The sequence below is a fragment of the Aegilops tauschii genome, chromosome 1, assembly GCF_002575655.3.
Source record: "Aegilops tauschii subsp. strangulata cultivar AL8/78 chromosome 1, Aet v6.0, whole genome shotgun sequence".
NCBI classification, from domain to species: Eukaryota; Viridiplantae; Streptophyta; class Magnoliopsida; order Poales; family Poaceae; genus Aegilops; species Aegilops tauschii.
The window spans coordinates 79,073,898-79,092,154 of NC_053035.3; the positions used below are offsets into that span (position 1 = coordinate 79,073,898).

The window sequence follows — 18,257 nt, forward strand, 5'->3', positions numbered from 1 at the left end:
AACAACCCAGCGTCCTTTGCAAAGGGACCATAAGCCGGGGCTTTATGCCTCTCAAAATTTCTTGATTGGCTCTTTCGGCTTGGCCATTGGACTGGGGGTGAGCCACTGATGATACATCAAGATGAATATCCTTTCGTTGACAGAATTCTTTCATAGAACCTTTAGATAGATTAGTGCCATTATCAGTTATAATGTTGTGAGGGTAGCCAAAACGGAAAATCACCTTTTTGATGAATTGAACCGCCGTCGCCGTGTCACACTTACTGACTGGCTCTACCTCAACCCACTTTGCAAACTTGTCAACCGCCACCAAAAGGTAGGTCTTTTTATCCTTGGATCTTTTAAAAGGTCCAATCATATCCAGCCCCCAGACTGCAAACGCCCAAGTAATTAGAATCATCCTCAATTCTTGAGCCGGCACATGAGCTCGTCTTGAAAACTTCTGACAACCATCACATTTGCTGACCAAGTCCTTTGCATCAGCATGAGCCGTCAGCCAATAAAACCCATGACGAAAAGCCTTAGCCACGAGAGATTTAGAGCCGGCATGATGACCACAATCTCCTTCATGAATCTCTCATAGAATCTCACGGTGTTCCTTAGGAGAAACACAACGTTGAAACGCCCCTATGACACTGCATCGGTACAACTCTCCATTGACAATAGTCATTGACTTAGACCGCCGGGTTATCTGCCTGGCCAAAGTTTCATCTTCAGGTAACTCGTCTCGGGTCATATAAGCAAAATATGGAACAGTCCAATCAGGAATAGCATGAAGAGCTGCCACCAACTGCGCCTCCGGGTCAGGAACAACAAGATCTTCCTCCGTAGGCAATTTGCCTAAAGGATTATGCAGGATATCAAGGAAAACATTAGGTGGCACCGGCTTACGCTGGGACCCTAACTGGCTGAAAGCATCAGCCGCCTCATTTTTCCTGCGATCAACATGTTCCACTTGATAACCTTTGAAATGACCAGCAATCGCATCAACCTCTCGGCGATAAGCCTCCATGAGTGGATCTTTAGAATCCCAAGTGCCTGAAACTTGCTGAGCCACCAAATCTGAGTCACCAAAACACCTCACCTGTCTTAGATTCATCTCTTTAGCCATCCGAAGACCATGGAGCAAGGCCTCATACTCAGCTGCATTGTTAGTATAAGGGAACATCAATCTTAAAACATAGCAAAATTTATGACCTCGTGGGGAAGTCAAAATAACTCCAGCCCCGAGCCTTCCAACTGCCTAGATCCATCAAAATGAATAGTCCAATATGTGCTATCCGGCTTCTCCTCAGGCATCTGCAACTCTGTCCAGTCATTGATGAAATCCACAAGTGCTTGAGATTTGATAGCTGTTCGAGGCATATGTTGGGGAACGTAGCATGCAATTTCAAAAATTTCCTACGCTCACGCAAGATCTATCTAGGAGATGCATAGCAATGAGAGGGGGAGAGTGTGTCCACGTACCTTCGTAGACCGAAAGAGGAAGCGTTTGACAACGCGGTTGATGTAGTCGAACTTCTTCTTGTTCCGACCGATCAAGCACCGATGTACGGCACCTCCAAGTTCTGCACACGTTCAGCTCGATGACATCCCTCGAACTCTTGATCCAACAAAGTGTCGAGGGAGAGTTCCGTCAGCACGACAGCGTGGTGATTGTGATGGTGAAGTAATCCACGCAGGGCTTCGCCTAAGCACTACGTGAATATGACCGGAGGCGTAAACTATGGAGGGGGCGCCGCACAGGGCTAACAATGTTTGTTGTGTGTTCTAGCGGTGCCCCCCACATATATATATAGGTTGGAGGGGAGGAGAGGCAGCCAGGGGGCGCTCCAAGTAGGAGGAATCCTACTTGGGGTCCTCCCAATTCGGCCTCCCCCCTTTCCTATTCAGATTTGGAGTAGGAAGGGAAGAGGAGGAAGGGGGGAATCCAATTCCCTTTTTCCTTTCCTTCTCCAATTTGGCCCGCCCATATGGGGGGAGCACCAGCCCCTTAGTGGCTGGTGTGTTTCCGCTCTTGGCCCGTTAGGCCCATATAGCTTGCCAGGGGTTGCCCGGAACCCCTTCCGGTGACCCGATACGTAGCCGGTATCCCCAGAACACTTCTGGTGTCCGAATACTATCGTCCTATATATGAATCTTTACCTCTCGACCATTTCGAGACTCCTTGTCATGTGCGTGATCTCATCCGGGACTCCAAACAACATTCAGTCACCAAATCACATAACTCGTATAATACAAAATCGTCATCGAATGTTAAGCGTGCGGACCCTACGGGTTCGAGAACTATGTAGACATGACCGAGACACCTCTCCGGTCAATAACCAATAGCGGAACCTGGATGCTCATATTGGTTCCTACATATTCTACGAAGATCTTTATCGGTCAAACCGTAATGACAACATACGTTATTCCCTTTGTCATTGGTATGTTACTTGCCCGAGATTCGATCGTCGTTACGTATCTTCGTACCTAGTTCAATCTCGTTACCGGCAAGTCTCTTTACTCATTCCGTAATGCATCATCCCGCAACTAACTCATTAGTCACATTGCTTGCAAGGCTTATTATGATGTACATTACCGAGAGGGCCCAGAGATACCCCTCCGATACTTGGAGTGACAAATCCTAATCGTGATCGATGCCAACCCAATAAACACCTTCGGAGATACCTGTAGAGCATCTTTATAATCACCCAGTTATGTTGTGATGTTTGATAGCACAAATGGTATTCCTCCGGTATCCAGGAGTTGCATAATCTCATAGTCAAAGGAATATGTCACTACTAGAAACTGCAATTTTACCTAGAGCCATATACCCTAGGTGAAATGCCAAAAACCTTAGGTAAAGACTTTACCTAGAGCTTGCCCTAGGTAAAGAACCTTAGGTAAAGTATAGTCGGTAAAGAGGTCTTTCCCTAGGGTGCTTCTGCCAAGCTCTAGGGAAACCATTTCTTTACCTAGGGCCCTTTGCACTAGGGAAAGAATTCATCTCAGCTTTGTCCAGCGTGGAAAGATGATTTACCTACAGAACGTTTGGCTCTAGGGAATGATGGTGGGGACATATCATATCCATATCTACCGTATACAAATATTCAATTCGAATTTAAATTCATATATGCCATAATTCCAAAAATTAAATTCTGGGCCATAATTCAAAATTATAAATTGCTACCAAAATTCAATGTACACATCAGATTCTTGTTCAATTACAGACTCATGGTCTATTTCAAGCCAGAATTCAAGAAGAAACATAGCTAATGTTTCGTACAGCTAGCAGAACACCTAAGTCAACATGTACATGTGTTGTTGGTCAGGATAATTATCTGCTATTCTAGTAAGGCCAAGTATTTACACCTCTGATTGAGAGGGGTGTCAAGACCTTGAGTTGGTCAGGCCAAGTATTTACAGTATCTACAACTCTGATTAAGACCTTGAGCGAGAGCCTCAATTACTTGTTTGTGCCCATCAACGAGCAGACCATGACCACCCATAAGAATATGTTCCTGCAAACAAATAAGATAATTCAATGATAAGTAAAGAGTTCATTGATATAGTTCGTTGCACTAACTCTGTCTCAAGGAAATAATATCTGATCAAGTTCATTGATATAGTTCATTGTGCTAATCAATAGACAAAGGTACAAAGATTGCTATTTTGCTGTTGGGCTCGGCCAACTTTTCTTCTTCTGCACAACACATGGAAACTTACAATGCCTTTCCCCTAGAGGATTTAATGGGAAAAACATATGATGCTATGTGTTCTCTCCACTGATTACGAGCCGAGCAACTAGTCGACATACTAGTCTACGAGTCGCAACTTGAGTGCCGACTATGAAATACAAGAAGAGTTGTTTTACCTTATCATCTGATTAGGTAAACCTTGTAGAGAGAACAAAGAAAATTAATTAGACAAAATAGATGGCAGTGATGGTTGGCAGATGCATAGGAAAACATACTATCCCTTGTACTGAAACTGATTTGCGTAGTAAAATATTAAATGTATTGCTTGCACGAAAAATTCTAATTTAAGCAGAATATTGTATGAACAGAGAAGGTATGCCATTCTGAATAGAAAAATAGGATAAGTGTATAGCTTAGTGTCCCAAATAGGATAGCTGTAACCTGTAGTTTATGATAGTTTTGCTATCTTCTTGAATGAATTCTGTTAGACAAAAATAGTACACTTGGCTTGCTAGTAACATAGAACTAAATAATGTCCCTGCCATTGCGATTGATAGCAACCGAATGATGTTAAATTGACTGCTTGCAGGACTATGATGTATTTATAAAAGCAAAGTACGATTCTCTGTAAGAATTGCAAGATAATGTGGTATTTATACAACACACAACAGTTCTGTATAAAAAAGGAATATGTAAGTTCCATGACACTTCACAGTTCTTCAGGGCAGTTGTGACGACAAGATTGTTATCTCTGTGAACCAATCAGCTACATAAGAAGGGGGTGGGCAAATATTGGATTATCGTTTGTTTTGCGATTTATCTATAATAAGATAGTATTTCTTGTGTACAAAATTAAGTAAATCAGCTGGAACCAGTTAGTAGCTAACAGAGCACATTAAATGTATAGGGAACACATGTCAGATAGCTAGTCAGTTTGCTAACTATGCATACTTAGCTAGCTACTTCAGTTTTGCTATTTAAAATCGTGTTAAGTCTACAACAAAGACAATCACATCTGTAACAGTAATACAACTATATTGCACGAGCATTGGTTCGTCCGATAGAACTTTCAGAACCCGTGACCTGTATTTTGTACTAAATCAAATGTGCTCCACATGATCACAAATTAAGCAGGAATGTTTTCGACAACAAATTGTTCCCCGAAACATAACCTTGGATATTAATTACCATCTTAGACATTTCTTTTCACCTGAAAATGGATATCAATAGCTGGAGTAGAGCCTGATGTCTTGCAAAGACCGTCTTGTACCTATCAATTATCAGCCTCGTACTAAATCAGATGTTCAGAAACAAAAAAAAAGGGTTAGCCTCAAATCATATTGTTACTCATCAACTAGTCTTCCTATACATCTCATTAAACTATAGCCTATAGCACACAGATTTCAACATTCGTTCATCCTAAATAGTCCTATAAACTATTCAACAAATCTATAGAGAGAGAGATACCTTCACACGCTACCATGCTCGCAGTTGTGTGCCGTTTGGCTGCCAATCGAAGAGGAAGCAGAGGAACTTCTGGGCAGCTGGCCGTCGGAGCGGTTGAACAGGGACACGCACATGGACGCCCACCTGGGAACCGGTCAGACATCAAGATCTAGACCGGCTTCAGATGAGAGGGCGACTTTGGTCTGGACAGGGTAAGACGACGGTAGGTCTAGTGTCCATAAAATCGACAGGGGATAGCACGGTCACCATGATGCGAGGTCACACGGCCGTCGCAACCCGGCCATCTGGACCGGCGGGCGCGGTGCTGTGACTATGGACGGCGCGGCATGGTCACCACGGTCGGCCCCGCAATGGTGGTTAGGCTAGGGATCGACAGGGGGAAGGGAAGGCGGGGCGTGCCGGGGCGCAGATCTAGGAAGGGAGGAGGGAGAGGGTTGGGCGGCGGCGCGGCGCTCATCTTCGGGAGAGAGGGAGAAGAAGACCAAATGCGGACAACCACCTCTTTCTGCCCTTCTCACTGTGTAGTGGGCCCGCACCGAAATATGGCGTAGGCCGCCAAATAAATGAAATAATAGAGCGCGCTGATGAAAAAAATGGGCGGGAGGCCATCCTCGCGGCAACAGTGGGGCCGTATAGGTGCTTTTATTTTGTCCAGTGCTGTCAACGTGGCTGTCTTTACCTAGGGGGAGAAAACAACTTGTGGGGAAACATTATTTTCCTTTTATTTTCACATGGAAATTCATCTTCCCCTAGAGTATACTGTTCATAGCTTTTCTTTCCCTTGAGGAGGCAAATGAGCTCTAGGTAAAGACCTTGGCCTTAGGTAAAATCGTAGTTTCTAGTAGTGTGTATAAGTCATGAAGAAAGCAATAGCAATAAAACTTAACGATCAACATGCTAAGCTAATGGATGGGTCTTGTCCATCACATCATTCTCCTAATGATGTGATCCCGTTCATAAAATGGCAACACATGTCTATGGTTAGGAAACTTAACCATCTTTGATAAACGAGCTAGTATAGTAGAGGCTTACTAGGGACATGGTGTTTTGTCTATGTATCCACACATGTATCAAGTTTCCGGTTAATACAATTCTAGCATGAATAATAAAAATTTATCATGATATAAGGAAATATAAAATAAGAACTTTATTATTGCCTCTAGGGCATATTTCCTTCAGTTTCCCACTTGCACTAGAGTCAATAATCTAGTACACATCGCCATGTGACTTAACACCAATTCACATCGTCATGTGATTAACACCCATAGTTCACATCCCAATGTGACCAACACCCAAAGGGTTTACTAGAGTCAATGATCTAGTTCACATCGCCATGTGATTAACACCCAAAGAGCACTTAAGGTGTGATCATGTTTTGCTTGTGAGAAAAGTTTAGTCAATGGATCTGTCACATTCAGATCTGTATGTATTTTGCAAATTTCTACATATACAATACTTTGCATGGAGGTACTCTAGATAATTGCTCCCACTTTCAATATGTATCCATATTGAGACTCTGAGTTATCTGGATCAGTGTTAAAGCTTGCATTGACGTAACCCTTTACGACGAACTCTTTATCACCTCCATAACTGAGAAACATTTCCTTAGTCCTCTAAGGATAATTTTGACCGTTGTTTAGTGATCTACTCCTGGATCGCAATTGTACCCCCTTGCCAAACTCATGGCAAGGTACACAACATGTTTGGTACACAGCAAGGCATACTTTATAGAACCTATGGCTGAGGCATAGGGAATGACTTCCATTCTCTCTCTATCTTCTGTCGTGGTCGGGCTTTGAGTCTTACTCAACTTCACACCTTGCAACACAGGAAAGAACCTTTCTTTGACTGATCCATTTTGAACTTCTTCAAAATCTTGTCAAGGTATGTGCTTTTGTCAAAGTCCAATTAAGCGTCTTGATCTATCTCTATAGATCTTGATGCCCAATATATAAGCAGCTTCACCGAGGTCTTTCATTGAAAAACTCTTATTCAAGTATCCTTTTATGCTATCCAGAAATTCTATATCATTTACAATCCAGAATATGCCATCCACATATCATATCAGAAATGCTACAGAGCTCCCACTCACTTTCTTGTAAAAACAGGCTTCACCGTAAGTCTGTATAAAACCATATGCTTTGATCACCTCATCAAAGCGTATATTCCAACTCCGAGATGCTTGCATCAGTCCATAGATGGATCGCTAGAGCTTGCACACTTTGTTAGCACCTTTAGGATCGACAAAACCTTCTGGTTGCATCATATACAACTCTTCTTTAAGAAATCCATTTTAGGAATGCAGTTTTGACATCCATTTGTCAGATTTCATAAAATGCGGCAATTGCTAACATGATCTGGACAGACTTAAGCATCGCTACGAGTGAGAAAATCTCATCGTTTGTTAACACCTTGAACTTGTCGAAAAACTTTCACAACAAGTCGAGCTTTGTAGACAGTAACATTACCATCAGCGTCAGTCTTCTTCTTGAAGATCCATTTATTCTCTATGGCTCGCCGATCATCGCGCAAGTCAACCAAAGTCCAGACTTTGTTCTCATACATGGATCCTATCTCAGATTTCATCGCCTCAAGCCATTTTGCGGAATCTGCGCTCATCATCGCTTCCTCATAGTTCGTAGGTTCATCATGCTCTAGTAACATGACTTCCAGAACAGGATTACCGTACCACTCAGGTGCGGAACGTGCTCTAGTTGACCTACGAGGTTCGTTAGTAATTTGATCTGAAGTTTCATGATCATTATCATTAGCTTCCTCTCTAGTTGGTGTGGACATCACGGGAACAGTTTTCTGTGATGAGCTACTTTCCAATTCGAGAGAAGGTACAATTACCTCATCAAGTTCTACTTTCCTCCCACTCACTTCTTTCGAGAGAAACTCCTTCTCTAGAAAGGATCCATTCTTAGGAACAAAGATTTTGCCTTCGGATTTGTGATAGAAGGTGTACCCAACAGTTTCTTTTGGGTATCCTATGAAGACGCACTTCTCCGATTTGTGTTCGAGGTTATCAGGATGAAGCTTTTTCCCATAAGCATCGCAATCCCAAACTTTAAGAAATGACAGCTTAGGTTTCTTGCCAAACCACAGTTCATACGGTGTCGTCTCAACGGATTTAGACGGTGCCCTATTTAACATGAATGCAGCTATCTCTAATGCATAACCCCAAATGATAGTGGTAAATCGGTAAGAGACATCATAGATCGCACCATATCTAATAAAGTACGGTTACGACGTTCGGACACACCATTACGCTGTGGTGTTCCAGGTGGCGTGAGTTGTGAAACTACACATTGTTTTTAAATAAAGGCCAAACTCGTAACTCAAATATTCGCCTCCGCGATCAGATCGTACAAACTTTATTTTCTTGTTACGATGATTCTCCACTTCACTCTGTAATGCTTTGAACATTTGAAATGTTGTAGACTTGTGTTTCATTAAGTAGATATATCCATATCTGCTCAAATCATCTGTGAAGGTTAGAAAATAACGATACCCGCCGCAAGCCTCAACAGTCATCGGACCGCATACATCGGTATGTATTATTTCCAATAAGTCAGTGGCTCGCTCCATCATTCCGGAGAACGAATTTTTAGTCATCTTGCCCATGAGGCATGGTTTGCAAGTATCAAATGATTCATAATCAAGTGATTCCAAAAGTCCATCTGCATGGAGTTTCTTCATGCGCTTTACACCAATATGACCTAAACGGCAGTGCCACAAATATGTTGCACTATCATTATCAACTTTGCATCTTTTGGCATCAATATTATGAATATGTGTATCACTACGATCGAGATTCAATAAACCATTCACATTGGGTGTATGACCATAGAAGGTTTTATTCATATAAATAGAACAAGAATTATTCTCTGACATAAATGAATAATCGTATTGCAATAAACATGATCTATTCGTATTAATGCTCAACGCATACTCCAAATAACATTTATTTAGGTTCAATTCTAATCCCGAAGGTAGAGGGAGTGTGCGATGGTTATCGTATCAACCTTGGAATTACTTCCAACACACATTGTCACCTCGTCCTTAACTAGTCTCTGTTTATTTTGCAACTCCTGTTTCAAGTTACTACTCTTAGCAACTGAACCAGTATCAAATACCGAGGGTTTGCTATAAACACTAGTAAAGTACACATCAATAACATGTATATCAAATATACCTTTGTTCACGTTGCCATCCTTCTTATCCGCCAAGTATCTAGGGCAGTTCCACTTCTAGTGACCATTTCCTTTGCAGTAGAAGCACCCAGTTTCAGGCTTGGGTCTAGCTTTGGGCTTCTTCATGGGAGTGGCAACTTTCTTGCCATTCTTTTTGAAGTTTCCCTTTCTTTCCCTTGCCCTTTTTCTTGAAACTAGTGGTCTTGTTAACCATCAACACTTGATGCCATTTCTTGATTTCTACCTTCGCTAATTTCAGCATCGCGAAGAGCTTGGGAATCGTTTTCGTCATCCCTTGCATATTATAGTTCATCACGAAGTTCTAATAACTTGGTGATAGTGACTAGAGAACTCTGTCAATCACTATCTTATCTGGAAGATTAACTCCCACTTGATTCAAGCGATTGTAGTACCCAGACATTCTGAGCACATGCTCACTAGCTGAGTTATTCTCCTCCATCTTGTAGGCAAAGTACTTGTCAGATGTCTCATACCTCTTAACACGGGCATGAGTCTGAAATATCATTTTTAGCTTCTTGGAACATCTCACATGTTCCATTGCGTTCAAAAACATTTTTGAAGTCCCAGTTCTAAGCCGTAAAGCATGGCACACTAAACTATCAAGCAGTCATCATACCGAGCTTGCAAAACATTCATAACGTCTGCATCTGCTCCTGCAATAGGTTCGTCACCTAGTGGTGCATCAAGGACATAATTCTTCTGTGCAGCAATGAGGATAATCCTCATATCACGGATCCAGTCCGAATCATTGCTACTATCATCTTTCAACTTAGTTTTCTCTTGAAACATATCAAAAATAAAACAGGGGAGCTATACGCGAGCTATTGATCTACAACATAGATATGCAAATACTATCAGGACTAAGTTCATGATAAATTAACTTCAATTAATCATATTACTTAAGAACTGCCACTTAGATAGACATCCCTCGAGTCATCTAAATGAACATGTGATCGAAATAAACTAAACCATGTCCGATCATCATGTGAGATGGAGTAGTTTTCAATGGTGAACATCTCTATGTTGATCATATCTACTATATGATTCACGTTCGACCTTTCGGTCTCCAGTGTTCCGAGGCCATGTCTGTACATGCTAGGCTCGTCAAGTTTAACCTGAGTATTCCGCATGTGCAAAACCGTCTTGCACCCGTTGTATGTGAACGTAGAGCTTATCACACCCGATCATCATGTGGTGTCTCGGCACGACGAACTGTCGCAATGGTGCATACTCAAGGAGAACACTTATACCTTGAAATTTTAGTAAGGGATCATCTTATAATGCTACCGCGGTACTAAGCAAAATTAGATGCATAAAAGATAAACATCACATGCAATCAAAATATGTGACATGATATGGCCATCATCATCTTGTGCCTTTGATCTCCATCTCCAAAGCACTGTCATGATCTCCATCGTCACCGGCTTGACACCTTGATCTCCATCGTAGCATCGTGGTCGTCTCGCCAACTATTGCTTCTACAACTATCGCTAACGCATAGTGATAAAGTAAATCAATTACATGGCGTTTGCATTTCATACAATAAATCGACAACCATAAGGCTCCTACCAGTTGCCGATAACTTTTACAAAACATGATCATCTCATACAATAACGTATATCACATCATTTCTTGACCATATCACATCACAACATGCCCTACAAAAACAAGTTAGACGTCCTCTACTTTGTTGTTGCAAGTTTTACATGGCTGCTACAGGCTTATAGTAAGAACCGTTCTTACCTATGCATCAAAACCACAACGATGTTTCGTCAAGTTTGCTATTTTAACCTTCAACAAGGACCGGCCGTAGTCAAATTCGATTCAACTGAAGTTGGAGAAACAGACACCCGCCAGCTATGCAAAACAAGTTGCATGTCTGTCAGTGGAACCGGTCTCTTGAACGTGGTCATGTAAGGTTGTCGGGGCCGCTTCATCCAACAATACCGCCGAATCAAATAAGACGTTGGTGGTAAGCAGTATGACTATCATCGCCCACAACTCTTTGTGTTCTACTCGTGCATATCATCTACACATAGACCTGGCTCAGATGCCACTATTGGGGAACGTAGCATGCAATTTCAAAAATTTCCTACGCTCATGCAAGATCTATCTAGGAGATGCATAGCAACAAGAGGGGGAGAGTGTGTCCAAGTACCCTCGTGGACCGAAAGCGGAAGCGTTTGACAACATGGTTGATGTAGTCGAACTTCTTCTCGTTCCGGCCAATCAAGCACCGAATGTACGGCACCTCCGAGTTCTGCACACGTTCAGCTCGATGACGTCCCTCGTACTCTTGATCCAGCAAAGTGTCGAGGGAGAGTTTCGTCAGCACGATGGCATGGTGATGGTGATGGTGAAGTAATCCGTGCAGGGCTTCGCCTAAGCACTACGTGAATATGACCGGAGGCGTAAACAGTGGAGGGGGCACCGCACACGGTTAACAATGTTTGTTGTGTGTTTTAGCGGTGCCCCCCCCACATATATATATATAGGTTGGAGGGGAGGAGAGGCAGCCAAGGGGCGCTCTAAGTAGGAGGAATCCTACTTGGGGTCCTCCCAATTCGGCCTCCCCCCTTTCCTATTCATATTCGGAGTAGGAAGGGAAGATGAGGAAGGGGGAATCCTATTCCCTTTTTCCTTTCCTTCTTCCCCTTTCCTTCTCCAATTTGGCCAGCCCATATGGGGGGCACACCAGCCCCTTAGTGGCTGGTGTGTTTCCCCTCTAGGCCCATTAGGCCCATATAGCTTGCCATGGGTTGCCCGGAACCCCTTCCGGTGACCCGATACGTACCCGGTACCCCCAGAACACTTCCGGTGTATGAATACTATCGTCCTATATATGAATCTTTACCTCTCGACCATTTCGAGACTCCTTGTCATGTTCGTGATCTCATCCGGGACTCCGAACGACATTCGTTCACCAAGTCACATAACTCGTATAATAAAATCGTCATTGAACATTAAGTGTGCGGACCCTACGGGTTCGAGAACTATGTAGACATGACCGAGTGTGACGCTCCCGATTCAATCGTACACAAATGTGTACGATCAAGATCAGGGACTCACGGGAAGATATCACAACACAACTCTAAAAATAAAATAAGTCATACAAGCATCATAATACAAGCCAGGGGCCTCGAGGGCTCGAATACAAGTGCTCGATCATAGGCGAGTCAGCGGAAGCAACAATATCTGAGTACAGACATAAGTTAAACAAGTTTGCCTTAAGAAGGCTAGCACAAACTGGGATACAGATCGAAAGAGGCGCAGGCCTCCTGCCTGGGATCCTCCTAAACTACTCCTGGTCGTCGTCAGCGGCCTGCACGTACTAGTAGGTGAAGGAAATATGCCCTAGAGGCAATAATAAAGTATTATATATTTCCTTATATCATGATAAATTTTTATTATTCATGCTAGAATTGTATTAACCAGAAACATAATACATGTGTGAATACATAGACAAACAGAGTGTCACTAGTATGCCTCTACTTGACTAGCTCATTAATCAAAGATGGTTATGTTTCCTAGCCTTAGACATGAGTTGTCATTTGATTAACGAGATCACCTCATTAGGAGAATGACGTGATTGACTTGACCCATTCCGTTAGCTTAGCACCCGATCGTTTAGTATGTTGCTATTGCTTTCTTCATGACTTATACATGTTCCTATGACTATGAGATTATGCAACTCCCGTTTACCAGAGGAACACTTTGTGTGCTACCAAACTTCACAACGTAAATGGGTGATTATAAAGGTGCTCTACAGGTGTCTCCAAAGGTACTTGTTGGGTTGGCGTATTTCGAGATTAGGATTTGTCACTCCGATTGTCGGAGAGGTATCTCTGGGCCCACTCGGTAATGCACATCACTATAAGCCTTGCAAGCATTGTGACTAATGAGTTAGTTGCGGGATGATGTATTATGGAACGAGTAAAGAGACTTGCCGGTAACGAGATTGAACTAGGTATCGAGATACCGACGATCGAATCTCGGGCAAGTAACATATCGATGACAAAGGGAACAACGTATGTTGTTATGCGGTCTGACCGATAAAGATCTTCGTAGAATATGTCGGAGCCAATATGGGCATCCAGGTCCCGCTATTGGTTATTGACCGGAGAGGTGTCTCGGTCATGTCTACATAGTTCTCGAACCCGTAGGGTCCGCACGCTTAACGTTACGATGACAGTTTTATTGAGTTTTGATGTACCGAAGGAGTTCGGAGTCCCGGGTAAGATCGGGAACATGACGAGGAGTCTCGAAATGGCCGAGACGTAAAAATCGATACATTGGACGACTATATTCGGACTTCGAAAAGGTTCCGAGTGATTCGGGTATTTTTCGGAGTACCGGAGAGTTACGGGAATTCGTATTGGGCCTTAATGGGCCATACGGGAAAGGAGAGAAAGGCCTCAAAAGGTGGCCGCGCCCCTCCCCATGATCTGGTCTGAATTGGACTAGGGAAGGGGGGCGCCCCCTTCCTTCTTTCTCCTTCTCCCTTCCCTTCTCCTATTCCAACAAGGAAAGGAGGAGTCCTACTCCTGGTGGGAGTAGGACTCCCCCTTCTGGCGCGCATCTCCTCCCTAGGCCGGCGGCCTCCCCCTTGCTCCTTTATATACGGGGGCAGGGGGCACCCCATGGACACACTTGATATACGATATTTTAGCCGTGTGCGGTGCCCCCCTCCACCATATTACACCTCGATAATACCGTTGCGGAGCTTAGGCGAAGCCCTGCGTCGGTGGAACATCATCATCGTCACCACGCTGTCGTGCTGACGAAACTCTCCCTCAACACTCGGCTGGATCGGAGTTCGAGGGACGTCATCGAGCTGAACGTGTGTAGAACTCGGAGGTGCCGTACGTTCGGTACTTGATCGGTCGGATCGTGAAGATGTACGACTACATCAACCGCGTTGTGATAACGCTTCTGCTGTCGGTCTACGAGGGTACGTGGACAACACTCTCCCCTCTCGTTGCTATGCATCACCATGATCTTGCGTGTGCGTAGGATTTTTTTTGAAATTACTACGTTCCCCAACAGTGGCATCCGAGCCTGGTTTTATGCGTTGATGCTATGCACGAGTAGAACACAAATGAGTTGTGGGCGATATAAGTCATACTGCTTACCAGCATGTCATACTTTGGTTCAGCGGTATTGTGAGATGAAGCGGCCCGGACCGACATTACGCGTTCGCTTACGCGAGACTGGTTTCACCGTTGCGAGCACTCGTTGCTTAAAGGTGACCGGCGGGTGTCTGTCTCTCTCACTTTAGTTGAACCGAGTGTGGCTACGCCCGGTCCTTGCGAAGGTTAAAACAACACCAACTTGACAAACTATCGTTGTGGTTTTGATGCGTAGGTAAGAACGGTTCTTGCTAAGCCTGTAGCAGCCACGTAAAACATGCAACAACAAAGTAGAGGACGTCTAACTTGTTTTTGCAGGGCATGTTGTGATGTGATATGGTCAAGACATGATGTGATATAATTTGTTGTATGAGATGATCATATTTTGTAACCGAGTTATCGGCAACTGGCAGGAGCCATATGGTTGTCGCTTTATTGTATGAAATGCAATCGCCATGTAATAGTTTTACTTTATCACTAAGCGGTAGCGATAGTCGTAAAAGCAATAAGTTGGCGAGACGACAACGATACTACGATGGAGATCAAGGTGTCGCGCCGGTGACGATGGTGATCATGACGGTGCTTCGGAGATGGAGATCACGAGCACGGTGCTTCGAAGATGGAGATCACAAGCACAAGATGATGATGGCCGTATCATATCACTTATATTGATTGCATGTGATGTTAATCCTTTATGCATCTTATCTTGCTTTGATTGACGGCAGCATTATAAGATGATCTCTCACTAAAATTTCAAGATAAAAGTGTTCTCCCTGAGTATGCACCGTTGCGAAAGTTCTTCGTGCTGAGACACCACGTGATGATCGGGTGTGATAGGATCTACGTTCAAATACAACGGGTGCAAAACAGTTGCACACGTGGAATACTCAGGTTAAACTTGACGAGCCTAGCATATGCAGATATGGCCTCGGAACACGGAGACCGAAAGGTCGAGCGTGAATCATATAGTAGATATGATCAACATAGTGATGTTCACCATTGAAACTACTCCATCTCACGTGATGATCGGACATGGTTTAGTTGATTTGGATCACGTAATCACTTAGATGATTAGAGGGATGTCTATCTAAGTGGGAGTTCTTAAGTAATATGATTAATTGAACTTAAATTTATCATGAACTTAGTCCTGATAGTATTTTGCAAATTATGTTATAGATCAATAGCTCGCGCTGTTGCTTCCCTGTGTTTATTTTTGATATGTTCCTAGAGAAAAAATTATGTTGAAAGATGTTAGTAGCAAAGATGCGGATTGGATCCGTGATCTGAGGATTATCCTCATTGCTGCACAGAAAAATTATGTCCTTGATGCACCGCTAGGTGACAGACCTATTGTAGGAGCAGATGCAGACGTTATGAACGTTTGGCTAGCTCAATATGATGACTACTTGATAGTTTAGTGCACCATGCTTAACGGCTTAGAATTGGGACTTCAAAGACGTTTTGAACGTCACGGACCATATGAGATGTTCCAGGAGTTGAAGTTAATATTTCAAGCAAATACCCGAGTTGAGAGATATGAAGTCTCCAACAAGTTCTATAGCTAAAAGATGGAGGAGAATCGCTCAACTAGTGAGCATGTGCTCAGATTGTCTGGGTACTACAATCGCTTGAATCAAGTGGGAGTTAATCTTCCAGATAACATAGTGATTGACAGAATTCTCTAGTCACCATCACCAAGTTAGTAGAACTTCGTGATGAACTATAATATGCAAGGGATGACGAAAGTAATTCCCGAGCTCTTCGTGATGCTGAAATCGACGAAGGTAGAAATCAAGAAAAACATCAAGTGTTGATGGTTAACAAGACCACTAGTTTCAAGAAAAGGGCAAAGGGATAGAAGGGGAACTTCAAGAAGAACGGCAAGCAAGTTGCTGCTCAAGTGAAGAAGCCTAAGTCTGGTCCTAAGCCTGAGACTAAGTGCTTCTACTGCAAAGGGACTGGTCACTGGAAGCAGAACTACCCCAACTATTTGGTGGATAAGAAGGATGGCAAAGTGAACAAAGGTATATTGGATATACATGTTATTGATGTGTACTTTACTAGTGTTTATAGCAACCCCTCGGTATTTGATATTGGTTCAGTTGCTAAGAGTAGTAACTCGAAACGGGAGTTGCAGAATAAACAGAGACTAGTAAAAGGCGAGGTGACGATGTGTGTTGGAAGTAGTTCCAAGATTGATATGATCATCATCGCACACTCCCTGTACTTTCGGGATTAGTGTTGAAACTAAATAAGTGTTATTTGGTGTTTGCATTGAGCATGAATATGATTTGATCATGTTTTTTGCAATACGGTTATTCATTTAAGTTAGAGAACAATTGTTGTTCTGTTTACATGAATAAAAACCTTCTATGGTCATACACACCAACGAAAATGGTTTGTTGGATCTTGATCGTAGTGATACACATAATCATAATATTGAAGCCAAAAGATGCAAAGTTAATAATGATAGTGCAACTTATTTGTGGCACTGCCGTTTAGGTCATATTGGTGTAAAGCGCATGAAGAAACTCCATACTGATGGGATTTTGGAATCACTTGATTATGAATCACTTGATACTTGCGAACCGTGCCTCATGGGCAAGATGACTAAAACGCCGTTCTCCGGAACTATGGAGAGAGCAACAGATTTGTTGGAAGTCATACATACAGATGTATGTGGTCCAATGAATATTGAGGCTCGTGACGGATATCGTTATTTTCTCACCTTCACAGATGATTTGAGCAGATATGGGTATATCTACTTAATAAAACATAAGTCTGAAACATTTGAAAAGTTCATATAATTTCAGAGTGAAGTGGAAAATCATCGTAACAAGAAAAATAAAGTTTCTATGATCTGATCATAGAGAAGAGTATTTGAGTTACGAGTTTGGCCTTCAGTTAAAACAATGTGAAATAGTTTCACTACTCACGCCACATGGAACACCACAGCATAATGGTGTGTCCGAACGTCATAACCGTACTTTATTGGATATAGTGCAATCTATGATGTCTCTTACCAATTTACCACTATCGTTTTCGGGTTATGCATTAGAGACAGCTACATTCACGTTAAATAGGGCACCATCAAAATCCGTTGAGACGATGCCTTATGAACTGTGGTTTGGCAAGAAACAAAAGTTGTCGTTTCTGAAAGTTTGAGGTTGCAATGCTTATGTGAAAAAGTTTCAACCTGATAAGCTCCAACCCAAATCGGAGAAGTGCGTCTTCATAGGATACCCAAAAGAAAATGTTGGGTACACCTTCTATCACAGATCCGAAGGCAAGATATTCGTTGCTGAGAATGGATCCTTTCTAGAGAAGGAGTTTCTCTCGAAAGAAGTGAGTGGGAGGAAAGTAGAACTTGATGAGGTAACTGTACCTGCTCCCTTATTGGAAAGTAGTTCATCACAGAAATCTGTTCCTGTGACTTCTACACCAATTAGTGAGGAAGTTAATGATGATGATCATGTAACTTCAAATCAAGTTACTACCAAACCTCGTTGGTAAACCAGAGTAAGATCCGCACCAGAGTGGTACGGTAATCCTGTTCTGGAGGTTATGTTACTAGACCATGACGAACCTACGAACTATGAAGAAGCGATGGTGAGCCCAGATTCCGCAAAATGGCTTGAGGCCGTGAAATCTGAGATGAGATCCATGTATGAGAACAAAGTGTGGACTTTGGTTGACTTGCCCGATGATCGGCAAGCAATTGAGATTAAATGGATCTTCAAGAGGAAGACGGACGCTGATAGTAG

General features: G+C 42.9%; 1 long non-coding RNA gene across 3 annotated transcripts; it reads right to left on the minus strand.

The window, feature by feature from the left end:
- Positions 1 to 3,138: 3,138 nt before the first annotated feature.
- On the minus strand, positions 3,139 to 6,290 carry LOC120973377 (uncharacterized). 3 transcript variants are annotated; one of them, XR_012202886.1, is made up of 3 exons: positions 5,148 to 5,671; positions 4,891 to 4,950; positions 3,139 to 3,503 (listed from the first exon to the last, which is right to left on the minus strand). It is a non-coding gene; the product is annotated as an uncharacterized lncRNA (long non-coding RNA). The 3 variants fall into 3 exon arrangements; XR_005768121.3 differs by having other exon boundaries at positions 3,139 to 4,950; positions 5,148 to 6,290; XR_005768125.3 differs by having other exon boundaries at positions 3,139 to 4,971; positions 5,148 to 6,290.
- Between the last annotated feature and the right edge of the window lie 11,967 nt (positions 6,291 to 18,257).